Source organism: Podarcis pityusensis (assembly GCF_964106645.2).
Source record: "Podarcis pityusensis genome assembly, chromosome: 1".
NCBI classification, from domain to species: domain Eukaryota; kingdom Metazoa; phylum Chordata; class Lepidosauria; order Squamata; family Lacertidae; genus Podarcis; species Podarcis pityusensis.
Genome location: NC_138028.1, coordinates 64,614,714 through 64,627,675, shown reverse-complemented (window position 1 = coordinate 64,627,675; position 12,962 = coordinate 64,614,714).

Genomic DNA, 12,962 nt, shown 5'->3' with positions numbered 1-12,962 from the left:
AGTTACTGGGAGGTAGTCAGCTAAGTTTTACTGAGAGTAGGCCCACTGCAGTAAACGAATACCGTATGACGAAGTTAGATCTGTTATATTCAAAACATCTACTGTGAATGATACTCAGGTGTTTCCGTTTTTCCAATAGAAGCAAAAGGTTCTTAAATTCTTTCATTAGGAATCATGTACAGCTCTGTCTGTTTCCCTCTCTGGACTATAGTGCTCAAGAAAATTTCAGGGACAAAAATGACCCAGTTTTTCTGACATTAATCTGGGGTATTTTCCTAGTCCTGGCATAAAGCCGCAGGTTTTGACTGAGTAGAATCAAAACTGGGTACCACTTGTATGACTCTCCAAAGAAGAGCGCTCATTGCTTCCTTCTTGCAGTATACTTTCATACAACCTGAGACATATTTTTCCTAGGCCACAAATTAAAGTATAGCTTCTTAAAACTGCCACATATTGCAGATGGGGCCTCAACTGTGGTCTAATTCAGCATAATATTATTTTCTTCCTTCAATCCCTCCTCCTTTTAACTTCACATCTAGCTTGAAGAAGAGTTCCATGAAAGAAGCAATGTAGCTTACTACTTTGTTGTTTGAAAGGTAGGGGTTTTCTTATTTGTTCTCTTGGCTATGGTTGTCAGTTTGGCCAGTAGCATTAAGTCCCAGAGCTGTGAGATCCAGATCTCAAAGACTGTGTTTGAGTCTTCCAGTACCTTGCAATAGCAAGCCATGCAACAGTTATCAGGTGAGTAATGAGTATCCTTGTGGGAAAGTTGTTGAATAGTTTCTGAATAATATGATGGAAGTACTCCTCCACTTCTTAAATGTGGTGTTTTTTAATGTTATTTTTTAATTGAGGCCTTACAGGATACCTCATCTTGAGCCAACATGTTGAGGAAGACATCTGCCTCAATAAAACTTCCATTTGAGGAAATTCAGCGGATGACCATTGCCTTGCCCTAATAGATAATCTCATGAATCATCACATTTAGGATCACAGAAGAATTTTCCTTGTGCAGGATTGACTACCGGCCATGTGTGTTTCTCGTCTTCCCCTTTTGCACACTGCCTCATTCACTTCCTGGCAAATCACATCAGGTCATCTGGTCTAGCCCACCTTGTTGGGTCCTGTACTTTGTGGTGCACTTCTGAACTATCTACAAGATGCTATTAGGTGTGGGATCCAACTTTAGCATTTATGGGTCAGATTTTATATTCTGTCCCTTTTGAGACCTATGGAATATTCTCCACCTCCCTTAAAGTTCAGGTTATTTCTAATTTCTGGAAGTCATAAGAAGCAGATGGAAAGCTGTTAGGTGTCTGTTTATGTCTTAACCGATGCTGTTTATAGAATGTTTATTAGCAATTGACAACTGATATGTTTAATGAAGCTAATGCAGGGAACAGAGATGGGGACTTGGAGAGAACAGCAAGCTTTTGGGGCATTCTACTCTTGAGAATAGAAAGCGGACACAATTTCCCCCCACTTGTGATAAAGTCCACCTTCAATTCAAAGAGATCAATTGTTTCCATGGTCACCGAGGTTGAGCAAAACAATGTAGGTTTATTTGGAGCGAAGCAAGGTTTAGGTGACATATCACAATATACCTTTAAACTGTTATGTGTTGGGGACTGATCAGGCAAATTGAAAGTGATGGCCAAACCAGGAGAGGAAGTAAAGTAACTGGGGGTTTTAATAAAATTTTAAAAAATTAAAAAAACTGTCCAGTAGCACCTTAGAGACCAACTAAGTTAGCTCTGGGTATAAGCTTTCATGTGTGTGCACACTTCAGATGGGGTTTTTAAGTATTGCTTGGGCAAGCGTATCTGGCACCCACATCCTAAGGTATATTTTTTGCAAATAAGTTCCAATTGTTTCAGTAAGACTTGCTTCCAAGTAAATGAGCTTGCAGCAGCCTGCCAGCCTGCTTCTGTATGTGTTCACTCCTATGCATGTATATTCACTGGGTTCAGCAAGTTTTGCTCCAGAAGAACTGTGCTGGATTATAGACTGATTTCAGAGCTATGCTCTGCTACTCCCACCAACATAAGTAACGATAAAATTAAACATAATGAGAGGTATTTGACTAACTTGTCCCATCAGTGTAAGGATTACTGCTAGCACCACAGGACCTATACACCCTATGTGTGCTCCCCAGATATACTCCAGAGGTTTTGGGAAACACGTAAAACAGATTTAAGAGGTGGGGGGAGGGGGAATTCTATTGCATTAGCAATAAACCTTGTGCTGGCAAGCCCCTGACTTAGCGCTACATTGAATTCGACCCAATAAAATAAAATTAATTTTATTTATAAAGCTTACTATTCACTTTTTTGCCAATGCAAGGCAAAGCGACTTACAAAAATAAATAAATACCGTACTTTAAAACCATAATAAATCAAAATATAGAAAAATATAGGTTCCCGTATGTCAGAGAGAAGTTGTCCTAGATCAAAGGGGAAGAAGAGCAGCCAGAGCAGTCATAGGATCTAAGTTTTCTCACCATGGGTACCGAGTGCAAAGTGTTTGGAGTGTGAGAGGGGTTTCACGTGCATATTTTAGATGGAAGTTCCAAACCCTAATAGATGCTATGCATGCTAATATTTACCAGTTGTTGTAGTGCCTCAGGCTTTCCTTCGCCAGGTCTCTAGGATGATCAGTTGATGGGCATGCCTCAAATGGCTTTATTACATCAGGATCTAGGTCCAAAGGAAAACGCCTGCATATTCCAGAGTTTTCATGCTTCTCTGCTTAATATGAGAACCACTCCTGTTGTACATGTTAAAGGATGATCTTGTACTAGCTCCCTAGGCCTCAGCTAAGTTCCCTTTCCTAGATAAAATGGGGCTTTTCAAGAGTCAACGTTCTGAGGCAAACTTGAAATGGCTGCAGTAATTGGTAACAGAGTTGCTTTGCATTATAACTGGGTGAGTTATTTGCGACAGGGATCCCCCCTTTTAATGGTATCCGTGTATCAAGAGTAATGTACAGATAGATATCAAGGATGCAATTCCTAATTTCTGAAACATTTTCAGTAGCATGCTCACTTGTAAGCTGGGCCCATAATGGAACCAATCGTGGACAGCATGATAGGCTGCTGCTGCTCACCTGACCTCAGGTCGGTTGCACTGCTGCCACTTTTGGTGGTGGGGAGGTGGTGCAAGGTCAGTGCAGTGCAAACACACCAGCAGAATCAATCTGGTGCTCCTGCTGGCTTGTTTGTATGGCACCAGCCTCCTCATTGTGTTTCCCTCCCCTTCCCCATTCAGGTAAGCATCAGCAACTTAAGTAACTGGAGGTCACATGAGCAGGTGGAGTAGCTGAATACTTCCTCAAAATTTATTGTGGGCTGACCAAAACGGAAACAAAAACTGCCATAGATGGTTAAAAGAGCACGGGACTATGTGGCTGTGTAATCTCCCCATTTGCAAGATTTATTCACATAGGTACAGCTCAACTAGTATTAACAGAAATAAATTCAGGCAGTTTCAATAAGGAATCTACCTGCTTTGGTTTTGATTCTGTTCCCTGCTCCTTTGTCCTGCAGAATAAAATCTTATCTGTGCACATGTGGAAATCTCTATGTAAATGCTGTTAGGACTCGGGGTATTTAACTATAGTCAGGGGTTTAATTCTCCCATCTGACATCCCGCTCATTTTCAATGTGGTCCATCATTTCTGGTATGACATTACTGAAAGCCTACTGATTAAAGCCAGCTCTCTTATGCATACTTTACCTCTGTGACCTACGAGTGGCTTCAAACCATTTGAACTCTGTCTAAATTGGATCCCCCTGGTTGTAAGTGTTGCTGCATGTCACTTCTGTGTCAGTTGGATGGAAATCTTGCTGCAGAGGATAAAAGTTCACAGCTCAGTATTAATCTACTGGGCAAACTACATCTATTGCTTTCAGGGTTTTAGTTCAAAAAAGAAAAGGGAAAAAAAACTTTGTAATGACCTCTGCCAGGTAGAACCAAATGTAAAATGGTCTAATATTCATTAAAAACAACCACCAGGGAATATTTAGAAGGTAGCACTTGTCACACCATTGCGTTAAATAAATACCACATGATAATAGCATAATGAATATGGAGAAATGGGTTATTAAAAATGAAGGCTCGCCTAATTAATAAAACATGATTGTGTCTAGGTGACATGATTGTCTGTCCTCTGTACACAAATACATGAATTGGGAGAGGATAATAAAGCCATCTAAAGATTACAACCCTGGCTTCCGTTCTACAGAGCCTGTACAAAACTCTCTTAGAATCGTAGAATTGTAGAGTTGGGACCATGAGAATCATTTAGTCCAACCCCTGCAATGCAGGAATCTTTTGTCCAATGTGGGGCTCGAATTTATGACCCTGAGATTAAGAGGCTCAGGCTCCACTGACTGAGCTATCCCAGGTTCTCTTGAACCCATAGCCGCTTTGCTTTTTCAGCAGCCGCATGCTCTTCTTGGCTTAATGAATTGTATGATTGCTGATTGCATAGCTGGACTCCAGTTGGCTTTTGGCATTGAACTGCAGATACTTCCAAAAGCTGAAATGTCTTTGGTTTTAGAAGGAATGGGCAGAGGAGTTAATAATATGAGCCCGACTATCATTCTGCCCCAATACTGACTGATTATAGCTTAGCAGAAGCTTTGGAAATTACCGTATTTTTTGCTCTATAAGACTCACTATTTCTCTCCTAAAAAGCAAGGGGAAATGTGTGTGCGTCTTATGGAGCGAATGCAGGCTGCGCAGCTATCCCAGAAGCCAGAACAGCAAGAGGGATCGCTGCTTTCTCTGCGCAGCGATCCCTCTTCTTGTTCTGGCTTCTGAGATTCAGATTTTTTTTTTTCTTGTTTTCCTCCTCCAAAAACTAGGTTCGTCTTACGGTCTGGTGCGTCTTATACAACGAAAAATATGGTATTTTTTTCAGCATTTGAGATTTTTTAAAATATAAAAATAACCAACACTTGCCCAGGTCAATGAATCCAGGCCACTGCAAGAATACTGTTGTGCTGTTTCTTCATATAGTTTTTAGACACAGCATATTTTTGCATGCTGAAGGTCCCATGTTCAGGTATGTTTTGGAGAAACCCCTCTCTGGAAACCTGGAGAGCTGCTGACTCAATATAAGACAGCTTCCTATGTTTCTCTGTTCACATCCCTATTTTGTTCAATCCTAACCATGTTGACTCAAAAGGAAGTCCCGCTGAATTCAATGGGGCTTACTCCCAGGTAAGCGGAGTTGGATTGCGGTAAACGCATCAGTTTTAATGATATCAATAGCACTCTTTTAATTCTAAAACGAATGTGTTTTTATTGAAATGAAACAATCAAATTCCAAGAACTGAAGTCATAGGGTAAATAAAGATTTCAGCATGGGTAGCTTTCATTGCAATTGAGTTGTGCATCTCTTTCTAAAACCTGGTAAAACAAAGACAAAAAGATCAAAATTCTATTGATACAGAACAGTTTGTATGTTGTGCCATTGGTCTACTGAACTCATTGCAAAAAAATGCAAAAATGTGCCCGCTTTTTTTGTTCCACAGTTATCTTAGCAAAATCTCCTTTAATGGTAGTATTTATGAAATTCTCGTGAGATGCAGATAGTAGATCAAATCCTCCCCCTGCATAATAGTACTGTATGCCCTTTCCAGTGCAATCAGTGATATTCAAGCTACAGCTGCAAAAGAGCCTTGTGTGCTTAGAAAACCTATGGTTGGTATCTTCCCAACCTTAACACAAAAGATCTAGCAACCCATCATTATATCTCATTTAGGTTCTAATGATTTAAGACACATCTGTTTGGGCTATACTGGCTATAGCAGCTCCCCCCCCCCCCAATCTTTATTCTACAAATAAGTGTTTTAGTCTCACATGATTATTCTGATAAACTAGGCAAAATGCCATATTTTGTGATCCCCTGCAGTGCTATCTGCGGATATAGCTATATATCTACACACACACACAACCATATCCCATCAGATGTCAAGGTAATAAACAACTACCTGACTTTTAGAAGATATCTGAAGGCAGCCCTGCTTAGGAAAGTTTTTAATGTTTAATGTTTTGTTGTGTTTCAATATTCTGTTGGGAGCCACCCAGAGTGGCTGGGAAGACCCAGCTAGATGGGTGGGGTATGAATGAATGAATGAATGAATGAATGAATAAATAAATAAATAAATAAATAATATTGGGTTAGCTGATCCTTTAGTTATCTTCCAACTCTGTGGTCTTACAAGTTATACATATTTGTTTAAAGTGTGTTACCAAGACCCAGGACGTTGTAGGTATCTATGAATGTTAAATAAAGGGATGCCCAAACATTTCCCCAGGTCCCAATTTATAATAGCAGCAGTCTCTTCATGACTTTGGAAGGAGTGGCAGGAAGATAATAATACAGAACAGAACTTTCTATTGCTTAATGTTTCAATGGAAATTATTCCCACACATCCATGAATAAGTGACAACCAAAACAGGTTACTGGACGAGACTCCCTTTGGCACTTGCCTGCCATAGCATATTTTTGACCTTCAGGAATTTCAAATCTTTGAATTTTTATTCATTGGATCTCCCCCTTGCCCCTCCCATCTCGCCGCAGATAGGATTCTGGAATAAAAGGGGATGGGAAAGTGGTGGCTCTCTAGATGTTGTTGGACTATGACTCCCAATATCCCTGACCACTGACTATGCTGGCTGGGGCTGATGGGAGTTGGGCTCCACAAGTTCTCCTGTCTGTCTTATCTGTATTTTTATTAGAACCTTTCCTTGTGCATTTCCTAGTTTCTGTGCTGCTTTATGAATACAAAAAAAATTCATCGTCTTTATGGATTTATTATATTATTCAATATATTATTTTGAAATAAAGAATTTGGTATTGCTTAGGCTATCAAGGAAAAGTATTTATTAGAATCCTTATTCACATTGGGTTCATTTTTCTCCTTTCTTTCTTTCTTTGTTCTAGTTGTGTCTACTTAACCTTGCTTAGTGTCAAAAGAGGCCACAAGGCACTGAAGAAATCTAGCTGGCACTTACACAGCACAAAAAATATACCTCTGAATAGTCTATCTGATCCACGCTGAGCATGAACACCAACTGTCATAACTTTTTATACAGTTTCATCCTCTCCCCAGAGGGGCAACAAGGTGCTGCTGCTGTATTTTTTTAAAAAAAATAACACTAATTAAAATCTCTAGAATTCGGTACTGCCCATAATTATGGAAGTCATCCACAGATTTTGTATATGGAACATAAGAGAAATATTGTAGAATACAGATTGTTCAGATTATTGAAAGCATTGCAGCAATACTATAGCACTCTTAAGAATAGATACTGTGGCTTTAAAGTGATCCATAGCTCTGAAATTTGTTAAACAACCTTACTCACATGGATATACTTGGAAACACCACCTGAAACATTTAGATAAAATTTTCCACCAGTGACACACCTGAACATTATATAGCTTGCATATTGGCAGTGTGAATCCAAACATTTCTTAATTTATATGTGGCTCAGTTTTCAATCTGAACCTTTGTTCACAGTCTCTGGAAATATCTATATGCTACATATATTAATTTTGTAACAGCCATACTTTGCATGATGAGTCTTTGTTTGGTGAGGGTGCTGATAATAAAAAAAAACTAGGAAATTAGAAGCTGGTTAGCATAATATCTGGTCCAGGAAAACAGGTGGAAAGCATTATTAAAGACAGAATTAATAGAAGAAGAACAAGTTTTGCTAAAGGAAAACCAGTGCAGTTTCCTCAAAGGTAAGTCCTGATTTTTAGAGTTTTAAAAAGCATATGGGAAGGGGTGATCCAGGAGAGATTGCTCTTGAACTTTCAAAAAAAGCTTTTGATAAAGTCATGGGACAACAAGAGATGTAAGGTGGGGTCTTCCAAGGATTAGTGCTTTTAAACCTGGTCATAATGTCTAGGGTTAAGGGTGAGCAGTGAGATGACCAACTTTGCTGATGACACCTAATTGCCCCGGGGGAGGGGGTTAGAAATATTAATTAAACAGTATATAAATGCCTTAAATAAATGTTAAAACTATGAAAATTGCTACCATGGGATGAAGTAATTGTCACCAACTTGGATGGCTTTAAAAGGGGGTTAGACAAATTCATGGAGGACAAGGCTACCAGTGGCTACTAGGCACGGTGCACTACCTCCAGTGTAAGAGGTTGCAATGCCTCTGAATATCAGTTGCTAAGGAGCATGAACGGCAAGAGTGCTGTTGTGCTCATGTTCTGCTTGTGAGCTTGGTTGGCTGCTGTGAGAACAGGATGTTGGACTAGATGGGCCTTTGGCCTGAACTAGCAGGCCATAAAGTACTATTCTCATGATTCCCTAGGGAAGAGGAACTAATTCATGAATCGGCTTAAGTCTGGTGCAGGGATTCCCTTTGCTTCTTCACCTAATTTCTTTTTATGCCATTGGTTTTGTCCTTTTGTGTTTCTGTTTCTTAAAAAAAGGAAAGAAAGGATTTGCCAAAACGCTGCTATGGAAGTAACTGTGCTGCTGGATGAAAAACATGTTCTCTAAAATTGCTTTCTTCAAAACACAGTAAAAACCTGCTTACCAGGGTTGTTTAATGGTTTACTTAGCAAGCGGCCAACCTGTGGCTTGCAGGCCACATGGAGCCCGTCCCCTTATCCTCGGCAGCCCACTGGCTGCCCCCCGCTGAATTTGCTGCTACCATCCTGCAGTTAATTTACTGCTGGCCTGCCACCCGCTAGTTTCTTTCCCCACTTATATTGCCATTTAGTAGCTTCCCTTCCTGCTTATCTTCCCTTCCTTGCCTCTCATTGCTGCCTCGCAGCACTACCTTCTCCTGCAGCCTACAAAGATGGGCTGTTTCCTGCCATTTCCTGCTCCTTGGCAGCTGGCCATATAGTACACTCCATGGTTGTCCACTTCTAGCCGGAAATGACAGGAATGAATGAGCCCATCTCAGTGCTTCAGGCGTGGCTGGATCTCATCCTGCCCTCCTTGACCAAAAAAGAAAAGAATAGAGAAGGAAAGCAAAGAAAATAGAAAAAGGGGGATTGTTACTTATACGTTACTTAGAATTGTGTGGTTTTTACTTTATACAAAAGGTGGTAATTTAGTAATTCAACCAGTGCTAAGGCTTTTTTCTGTTGTTTATATAATAGGGCTACTTTCTTAAGTGCGAAAGAGCTTTTTTTTATTTACTGCATTATGAAACAAACAACAATGAAATAACATACAGTTGTACCTCAGGTTACAAACACCTTGGGTTACAAACACTTTGGGTTACAGACTCCGCTAACCTGGAAGTAGTACCACAGGCTAAGAACTTTACCTCAGGATAAGAACAGAAATCACGCGGCGGCAGCGGGAGGCCCCATTAGCTAAAGTGGTACCTCAGATTAAGAACAGTTTCAGGTTAAGAACGGACCTCCAGAATGAACAAAGTTCGTAACCAGAGGTACCACTGTACCTAGCATTCTCTTTGCATTAGGTGTAGCACTGACATAAAAACCAGAGCTCAAATTCTTCCAGCTGTCTGTGTCTCTCTACTGGAAAACATTTTGTGGCATATCTTAGAAAACACAGGCTTATAATTCTTTCTTGAGGCATGTTGCTGACTGATCCTTGATACAGCAGAGCAGAATCCTTAACATTTTCTTTAAAATAAAGTAACTTTTGTGATTTTTACTAATGTAAACAAGTATACAACAACAACAACAACAACAAAATGGCCATAATTCCTTGCTTTTAGTTTTGTGAATAGTCACAGTCATTCTTGACACCCTCCAGAAACAAAAACAATGCAGTCTCCCAGGCTGCTTACTGCGGTCTCTATCTCAGCATAAAAAGTTACCACAATTGCTTCATGATTTGCTAACTCCTAGAAAGGTGGCATCTTTTAATTGCTGGAGTTTCACTGTTGTATGCATTGCTATTCTTCAGCTGTAGTGCATGGTTTGTTTTGATTTCTTTATTTTCCCTGAAAGACTAGATGCATTGCCAGAATGTGAACAAGTACTTACAATGTGTTCTCATTAGGCAGTGCCAGGGCCAAATATGGAGTTCCTTGTAAACAACTGGTGTCAGGCTTTGGGTTTCAATAATTTACGCAAGTCGTGATGTCACATGGAATGGAATTTTATGTTGTGCTTTCTTTGCAGAAGAGTGACTGGAATTTGTTTAAAAATAGATGTTATACATTCCCCTAATTTTTGCATTTGCCATGTTATTTCACAGTCTTTGCCCGGCATTCTTCAAATGTACTGGTAGTATTTCTGTTTCATTATTTTTTCAAGCACTGTTTGATGACACTGATTTAGCAGTTTCTCACAGTTCACTGCTTCAGTTTTCATCAAATTATATTTCGAGTTACACTAGACACTTTCATCATCAATTTCCATATGCCTCAAAGACATAAAGCGACCAGTTTGCCAACTCTGAATTCAAAGGCTAGACAATAACTAGAGGAGAACGGTTTTCAAGTAGAACGGAGCTGTCTGAAACAACACACTTAAAACCTCAGAATTGCTTTTAGCTGAGGACTTCCAAGGTATGGTAGCTGCTACAAAACATTCATTTTTGTGTCAAGTCAAAGGATAGAAAGGGACACTATCCAGAGCTTAAATGATATAAAAGGATAAGGATATTTCCCCATTTTTATAAGATTTGTCCACAAGTAGGCTGATAGACAGACAGGTACAACAGTACCTTAAAGGTTAATATACGTGACAAACAGCTATTCTGCCTTACCTTCACACCACCCATTGATTAAATTCAGGTGGGATATTTTTGTAATTGAAAAGGGACTTGTGGGCACAATTGGGGAACTTCTTCACTAAATAAATGCCAGCTTCAGAAAAGGGATTTTTCTCAGGACTGCTGTATGGTAGAAAAAGGTTAAATCCACCTGGTACCTGCCTGCTCTGATCCTGTTAATTATAACCCCCTCCAGCTGATGCAGTTTGCATTTTTTGTAAAAAAAGAAAACAGCATGTTAAACACACACACATTTATCAAGTCTGGTTTGGTGCTCAGAGGGAACACGTGGAAAGGCCTTGAAACCTTCCCTTTCTTGATTGCTTAAAAACGCAATAAATACAATGTTCCAAACTAACCAAAAGCAATAAAGGCAGCAGCATTAGCAATTATTGGAAAGACCAATTAAAACGGTTACAAAGAATAATAAGGTAAAAGGTAAAGGACCCTTGGACGTTTAAGTCCAGTCAGAGGCAACTATGGGGTGCGGCACTCATCTCGCTTTTCAGGCCAAGGGAGCCGGCGTTTGTCCACAGACAGGTTTCCGGGTCATGTGGCTAACATGACTAGACCACTTCTGGCGCAATGTAACACAGTGGCAGAAACCAGAGCGCACAGAAATGCCGTTTATCTTCTCTCCACAGCGGTACCTATTTATCTACTTGAACTGGCGTGCTTTCGAACTGCTAGGCTGGCAGGAGCTGGGACAGAAAAACGGGAGCTCACCCCGTCGTGGGGCTCAGTGGTTTAGACCACAGCGCCACTCACTCCCCTCACAGTATCCTTTACAACGAATAATACAGCAAGTAAACAAATGCTTATTTTGTATCTAAACTCTGTAGCAAAAGCCTTTAGGGAAAGGCAGTTTCCAAAAGATTTATTTTTAAAACTCATCTAAAATTCTGAGGCCATGCACATCTCCAAGAGAAGAGAGTGTGAGGTTCTAGGAGCTACCACAAAAAAGGACCTGTCTCTTGTGTCTGTCAGCTTGATTGACTTCACAGGCAGGCACACAATAAGTGTCTCTGAGGGAGAGCTTAGTTAACAGCAAACTTTTTCAGCAGGGCCGATCCACTGTCCCTCAGTCCCTATGGGGGGCCGGACTATATTTTGGGGGGGAAATAATGAACAAATTCCTATGCCCCACAAATAACCCAGAGATGTATTTTAAATAAAAGGACACATTCTACTGATGTAAAAACACACTGATTCCTGGACCGTCTGTGGGCTGGATTTAGAAGGCAATTGGGCCGGATCTGGCCCCTGGACCTTAGTTTGCCTACCCATGGCTTAGTACCTGGGTACCAGCATAGTTCTCTCACTGTTCCACAGTACCTAACAAGTCTCTATCTGAAATCAGCCTAGAAGTATGCAGGTCTACTTCCTTATCCCAAGTGCCACATGCAATCCTTTGCCAGTGGTATATCCTTGCTTAAAATTTAATCCTCAGCTCAGTGTGGGAAACCATCAAAAGATCATTTCAGTTCTACCAAACTATTTCATTTTTTTGTGAGGTCTGCACCTAGAACAAAATTCAGGCTAAACACATTCCTAAGTACAGAACCAAAAGAAAGTGCGAAGTAATCCAATATGAAAAAGGTAATTATAAGAATACCCTTTTAATAAATCAATGTAAGTATTGCTCTGATGTAAACAGCTTGATTTAAATATTGACATACAGATTAGTTTTGGAAAACTAATTTATACTTTATAAACATACTTTATTGTTCACAAAAAATCATTCAAAGGACAAAAGAGAATCAAACCATTAGCCAGCAAAAGTAAAATATCAGAGACCTTATGTAGAGTATTATTCATTCAAATGTGACCAATGTCCCTCTAATTCCAGAGAGAGAGTATTATGTGTGTGCTTAACTCTTTTATTGAAACTGAAATGGAACTTCACTGTGCATAAATGTTACATTGTCCTCTTAGTTTGCACTTTAACATTACTCAGTTTATATTATTAATTATTTTAACCTGTCAAATTCAGGTATTTTCCTAAACTTAATGTAAATTCTTAATCACATGAAATTTCTTTTGTGTTCAGTGGGTCTAACCATATGCTTCAGAAACAAAATTTTCAGCATACAGTAGTTATACAAACAATTCAAGACACACTAACATGGAATGAAAATCTAAAGATTTAGACTATGCTTTAAGAGAGACTAATGCCTGCCCAAGAACTAGCACATTGTAATGTGTGCTTTCTTGCAGTTGTG